This window comes from Lissotriton helveticus, chromosome 3_1 (genome assembly GCF_964261635.1).
Source record: "Lissotriton helveticus chromosome 3_1, aLisHel1.1, whole genome shotgun sequence".
Taxonomy (NCBI): Eukaryota; Metazoa; Chordata; class Amphibia; order Caudata; family Salamandridae; genus Lissotriton; species Lissotriton helveticus.
Genome location: NC_136061.1, coordinates 1,807,414,311 through 1,807,420,639, shown reverse-complemented (window position 1 = coordinate 1,807,420,639; position 6,329 = coordinate 1,807,414,311).

Genomic DNA, 6,329 nt, shown 5'->3' with positions numbered 1-6,329 from the left:
TTTTCATTCAGTATTTTTTTCAAACAAAGTAAATCCACAATATAATCATGCGGCACTTTGGAAAACTACTGTTTCTACTTGGTATCAGGACACAGTTCTTACAATAACTCTACAAGATATTTTTTGTACGAAAACGGAGGCCCTGGAAACAGTATTGTGAACGTACTACCCGTTGTTAGAAAGGTGCTCTTTAAGAAGCTGTATTACAGGTAGGTCGTGAGCTACCAGTATCTCGTTGCCTGTATTGGAGGAGCTCGCTGCCTGTGATTTAAGCTTGAGAGTATGTTGCCCTCTCCCTGCTGATGCTGCATTTTAAAACTCCCTGCACCGGTTTGTGAGGTAACAAGAGCAGCATGCAGGCAGCCCCCGTCTTCTCAAACAAGCAATGAATGCCATGCTGCAGCCTGAGAGGAAGGCTGGCCATAAATAAAGGTCTCTGGTAACAGCACACGGGTTCAAAGCCTGCACCCTAAACGTATTATGACCTCCTGTTCATTTAGCTCAATATAAAACATTTGGGTGATTATTAGATTACATCAACAGATGCATTTTATAATGTTGCACTGCATTTACTTTTCTTTCTTTTCTGGGTTCATTCTGTCTGCCTTTTTCCTTGTTTTCCTTTTGCTTCTTCTCTATCTTTCTATTCTTCCCCCTCTCCTTTCTCTCTCTCTCTCTCTCTCTCTCTCTCTCTCTCACCTTTCCTTGTTTCATCCTTTCTCTCCTCCTCTTTCTTCCTTTCTCTCCTCCTTTCTTCTTTTCTCTCTTGCTTTGTTACTCTCTTCCTCTCTTTCTTCTCGTCATCCTTTTGGTTTTCCTTCCTCTCTATTCTCATTTAATTATTTTTCCTTTATCTATTCCTGTTTACTTACCTTTTTTCTTCAACATTCTCTCATTTTTAGCTTGCCTTGTTAATGTCTTTATTTCTCGCTGCTTCTATCATTCTTTTTCTCTCTTTTATCGATCTTCTTTCTGTCTCTTTCTTACCACCTCATTTTCATGTTTCCTTCTTTCTCACCTTCATACCTCTCACCTCGTTTCTGTCTCTTTCTCTTTTGTATTCTTCCTAAAATTTTTCTCTCCTTCTCCTCTTTCCATTCATTGCCCCTATCACCTTTGTTATTTCTCTTCTTTGTAACTTCTTGCCTTTCATCCTTTACTCCTTTGTTCCTCTCTTCCTTTTTAGGTATCGCCTAGGCCATTTTCAGAGACTTCTCTGTTACATGTATGGTTGCTCAGAGCTTGTGAGCACTATTTCTTTCTTTAAGATGGAGCACTGGAGACCAGTGACCAGTGCTCATGGTTTACAGAGCTCTGCTGTAAACAGGGCTGTAAATATTGCTCTTATCTTGCCACATTTGCTGTGCATTCAAAGATCGAGGTCTGTTTTGGCTGCAGCTGCCTCCTCCTCCATCCAGCTTTTGAAACGCATGGCCTGGCGTCACAGTCCCTGTCTTCCTATTGTTGCTGCTGCCTCAGTCTCAGAGCTCAAGAAGCATTTGCAATGCAATAGTTCTCGCATTTGCGAGAGGTTGAGTTCTTGGCATTGTAAATGACAATGCCTTTTATGTATGTGTTTTGAAAACCTGCAAGTGGTGCTTAAGCACGCACTTTATACTTATAGTCGTTGCTTACAAGAAGCAAGGCTGGAAGTGACTGTGCCTCTTTTACAGCCAGCCTTGCGTCTCGTAAGCAACGATTATAAGCATAAAGAGCACAATTTCGAGACCTATTGTATTGCAAATGCTTGTTTTACTATATCAAATCAATCAATCAATCAAACAAACAATTTATAAAGCGCACTACATACCCGCGAGGGTCTCAAGGCGCTGGGGGGGGGGCTGCAGCTAGTGATCGAAGAGCCAGGTCTTGAGTAGTCTCCTGAAGGTCTGTGGGTCTTCTGTCTGTCGTAGGAGGAGGGGGAGGGAGTTCCATGAATTGGCGGCGTGGTGGGAGAAAGACCTGCCCCCGGAGGTGGTTCTGTGGATGCGTGGGACGGCGGCCAGTGAGAGGTCGGCGGTGCTATATGGTTGTTGTGGCGGCTGCCATTGGTAATAATTTGTCTCTGAGATGTTTTTGTTTTCTTATAGTAAGATTTGAATTGATATTGTTCATATGTGTAAATTAATTGTTGCAACCATGTGCACAACTTGACTTACTGCAGGTTAAGTTAACAGTGTGCATGCCCTCACACTTTTCTTGCTTTTCACATGCTTGCCTGGGTGTGACCAATCGTCTGCTGTTTGCCTTTTCCTTGTCTTTTTTGGCTGTTTTGGAATGTGTAGGCTCTTTCTGCTCTTTTTGGCATCCCTGGAAGAAGCTGATGAGCAAATATTCCTCTGTCGAAGGTTTGATGCCCGATTTTACCCCAGGGAAACCCCTTTGAGCCACGGTATAAAAAGATCTGACGTCAATCTTTAGAGTTCACAGTCTTCCCAACTAGGGGGCCAATTGCAATATATCAATCGGAAACTCATCTCACTGAATCAGTTTCGGAATCGTTCCCGACCGAATCATGTTTTGCAAGTCCAAACAACCGATTATGATACTACCAAACATCGTTCGGTCGGACTCGCATTGACTTCAGTAGGAGCCTGTGTTTCGAATGAAAACATTGGCTCCCATTGAACAATGGGGTGGTTGGGGAAAAGCTTGCACCATGTGACGGGCACCCCATGGTGCCTGCCACACTTTGCATGGCTGTAAAGAGGGGTCCAATGGGTACCCGCACAGCACCCAACCGATGGCCTGCGGGTGAAGAGGGGCCTGCTACAGCCCCCAAAGTCAGATTCTGACAGCTGTTTCATGTCGGACAAACAGATTCGGAATGGCTGTCAGAATCGGACTTCGTAATCGCTCAGTCAGAAACAGTGTCCATACAGCTGTACGGTCAGCTCCGAACGACTCGGCCTGTCCGAATGCCGAACTGAACCGATTCGGACAGCCCAAACAGATTTAGTCAGGAATGTATCCGATTCAGTCACAAACATAGGTTCCGAATCTGATTCTCCAAATCCGAATCCCGTTGGGAGCCTTTCGGAAAGCCATCGTAATCGCCCCTTGGTTGTGAGATTGCTATTTATTTTTTTGCCAAAGTTAATATCTCAAAACATTAAGTAGGACCGTACTCTTACCACCTGCAATCCTATCTCTGATTATGATCAAGCCACAATTTGTGCACTATTGACAATGCGAATTGTGCACTTGGTAAATACCCACAGCCTAGGGTACAATATTTACCAGTTTGCACCCTATTATCTTTCATGTATCTTGGAATGGGGGGCTACCCTGATTGCCTTTTACATAATACCAATTTTAATAGCCAGAATCACATTTTTGCCAAGATTAGAAGTAGCTGTCCAGGCTCTAGGGTTATTATAGAGCTACTGAACTTTCTTTTCATCTAATCTTGTGAGCTTTCCCGCTGAAGAGAAGCCTGAAAGAAAAGTGAAGTAGACAGAGCCCTACTGTCAGTTGCACAGTTTGATTTTCCTTTCCTCTTTCAAGTTGGTATATTTAGATCTGTGCAGTGAGGAAAGCCAGCAAGATAATTAGCCTCTTAATTTTGCATTAAACACTTGACTTCTATGGAAGCAAGGAGTTTACCCCCAACTTTCCGAGGATGCTTTCGAGTTTATTTGTTTTTTCATTTTGTTTACTGAAGGAAACACAATGGCCAAGGCATATCCTCATTATCCTGGCGACATGAAAACCAGCAGGATGGCAGGCAAAATTTTAAATACATAAAGAGTAGTGCTGAGGACAAAGCGGTAGCCAACTGCCTAAATTGGTAGGGTTGTTAAAAATAGCACTGCAGATCAAAGTTCAACGAGAATGTCCTAACATCTTTCCCAAGGAGTGCGAACTTATGCACTTCATTTATTAGGATGCCCCATTAGGGCCCAACCTAAATAACTTGTAAGTCATCTCTATGTATATAAAGATGCCTAGACAGCACAGTCTGGATCATCTTCAGCAAGAATCCGAACAGGCACTCCAAAAATTTCAAATGTCTGCTCACAGCCACGTAATCACGTTTCGAGTTTTAGTGTAGGCCCTTCTTTTGTAAATACATAACTTTCCTTTCTGTTGTCTGTCTAGCTTCAATCTATGATAGACCCTCTTTTCTTTATACTCATCTTTCTCCTTTTTTCACACTTTCTTTAAAACATTTTCCTTTTCTGTTGCCTTATGAAACATATGAGCTCTACTTTCTTCTAACGTCCGCATACATTTCTTCGCTAGTAGATTCATAGAACATGTCAAATTGGGTTCATATACCTTAGCAGTGTGAATTCTACTAGGGGACCCAAAGATATACCAGGCTGTCTCCAAATCCTTGGCTTATGGGCGAGAGTCTATTCTCTTACTGAGAAATTCTGAAAGGATAAAATCATAATTATAAAAATAATACTCAAAATGTTTTTGCATATCAATCAATCAGCATTTGTGTAGTGCAGCACTGTCACCCCCAGGTGTAAATCGGCACTGTGGGCGCGACGTCTCAGTCGAAAAGCCAGGTCTAGAATTTTTTTCTGACATCTGCTAGGGAGGGTGCTGTTCGAAGATGGAGCTGCAGGTTGTTCCAGGTCTTGGTGGGGATGTAGGAGAAGGAGCAGCCTCAGTTGTAGCAGCGATGGATGCGAGGTGTGGATGCAAGGGCTACTGAGGAGAAGCACAGGTGTTTTGCGGGTAGGTGGAAGTTCAATAGGTGGTGATGTAGGTGGGTCCTTGATTGTGTAGAGCTTTGTAGGTGTGCGGGAGGATCTTGAACTGGCATCTCTTCTGGATGGGGAGGCACTGGAGGTTTTTGAGATATGGGGTGATGTGGGTCCATTTGGGGAGTTCTTGGATGAGTTCAGCTGCATCATTCTGTACGGTCTGGAGTCTTCTGAGGAGCTGGTTGGGGATACTGGCGTAGAGATCCTTGTCATAGTTGAGGCAGCTGGTGATGAGAGCCTGGGTGACGGTCTTTCTGGTGTTGACTGTGATCCATCTGAAGATGCTGTTGAGTGTGCGAAGGATGTGGAAGCAGGAGAAGCGACTGAGCTGACTTGTCATTTCATGCTCAGTTTGCTGTCGAGAATGATGCATCGACATTGTGCGTGGTCTGTTAGTCTGAGTTCTGCTGGCTGCCAGCTGTGGTCCCATATGGAGGTGTTCTTCCCGAAAATCAGTACTTCTGTCTTGTTGGAGTTGAGTTTAAGACAGTCTGGGAGGAGTGTTAATGGAAATGAGCCAGATTAGTAGGTTGGTTTAGCCAGGTCTTACTCTCCAGGAGAGAAATTCTCCATCTTGAATTTTAAAGTATAGTGCTTTAGTGGGAAAAAAGATGCCACATTTTGAAGGAAGTTGTTATGCTTTTGGGTGGCACCCTGCACCTCATTGGACAGGGGTGCCCACCTGCTTGTCGCCTCAGATCATTGAATAAATATGTGAGCGTTGCGTAGCAACTCAGATCTGCTGCCTGAAAGTACAAAAAGAAGATGGACTGCCCTGCTGGAAACCTGGTCTGCACCCCAAAGGCTTGCACTCAGAAGGACTGCGCCTGCTGTATACTTGGACCTACAGCCCTGAGGACTTTGCCTTGCTTCAAAAAGGATTGAAGAGTGGACTCCCTGAAAGCAACAGGTTAACAGAGCTTCCCTGCACACTTCCCCTGAAGATGTCTGCAGCCTGGAGTGCGTCCAGTGGACTTTTAAGGATTTGGGCAGGTGCATTGTGGGAATTGTGGTCCCAAACTTCCAAGGACCATGGCAGAGCTTCTAGACCCTTGGATTTGTGTTTTGGATAGTTCAAACACTCAAGAGGAACTTCAGGAAGAAGTTACAGAAGTTTGCAGCAATCTTTAGAAAAAGCTCCATATGGGGACTCACTTGACGTCAAGAGTCAAGTTTGCGGGGGGAGGAGCCAAGATGGCGGCGGAGACGGACGTGTAATCGCCCGGCTCCCCGAGCCTGTTCCGCTAATAATCTATCCTGACCACTATCCTGTGGCAAAGTAGCCGCGAAAGGACGAGGGAGGCGCGCTGTTGCTGGTGGCGTTTCTCCGGTGCTCTTACCTGCCCGATTACTGGTTGTAACGGCGGATTTTCTCGACGACGGTGCCGAGCCCTGGACCAGTGCCCCGGGTCGATGTGCCCAGCTGGAGACGGCCGGAGCTCCTTGGATCCCACCGATGGGTGGTGTGCCTGCGTCCCCCGCTACGATTCATCGCCTGTCAGGTGCCCGCACCGATCCCTCCGGAGGAAGTGTTACTCGACCGGCAGTGGGTTTTCATCGCTTTTTCCCCTCAGAGCGGTGTTGAGGTGAGCCGCGCTGTTTTGTACT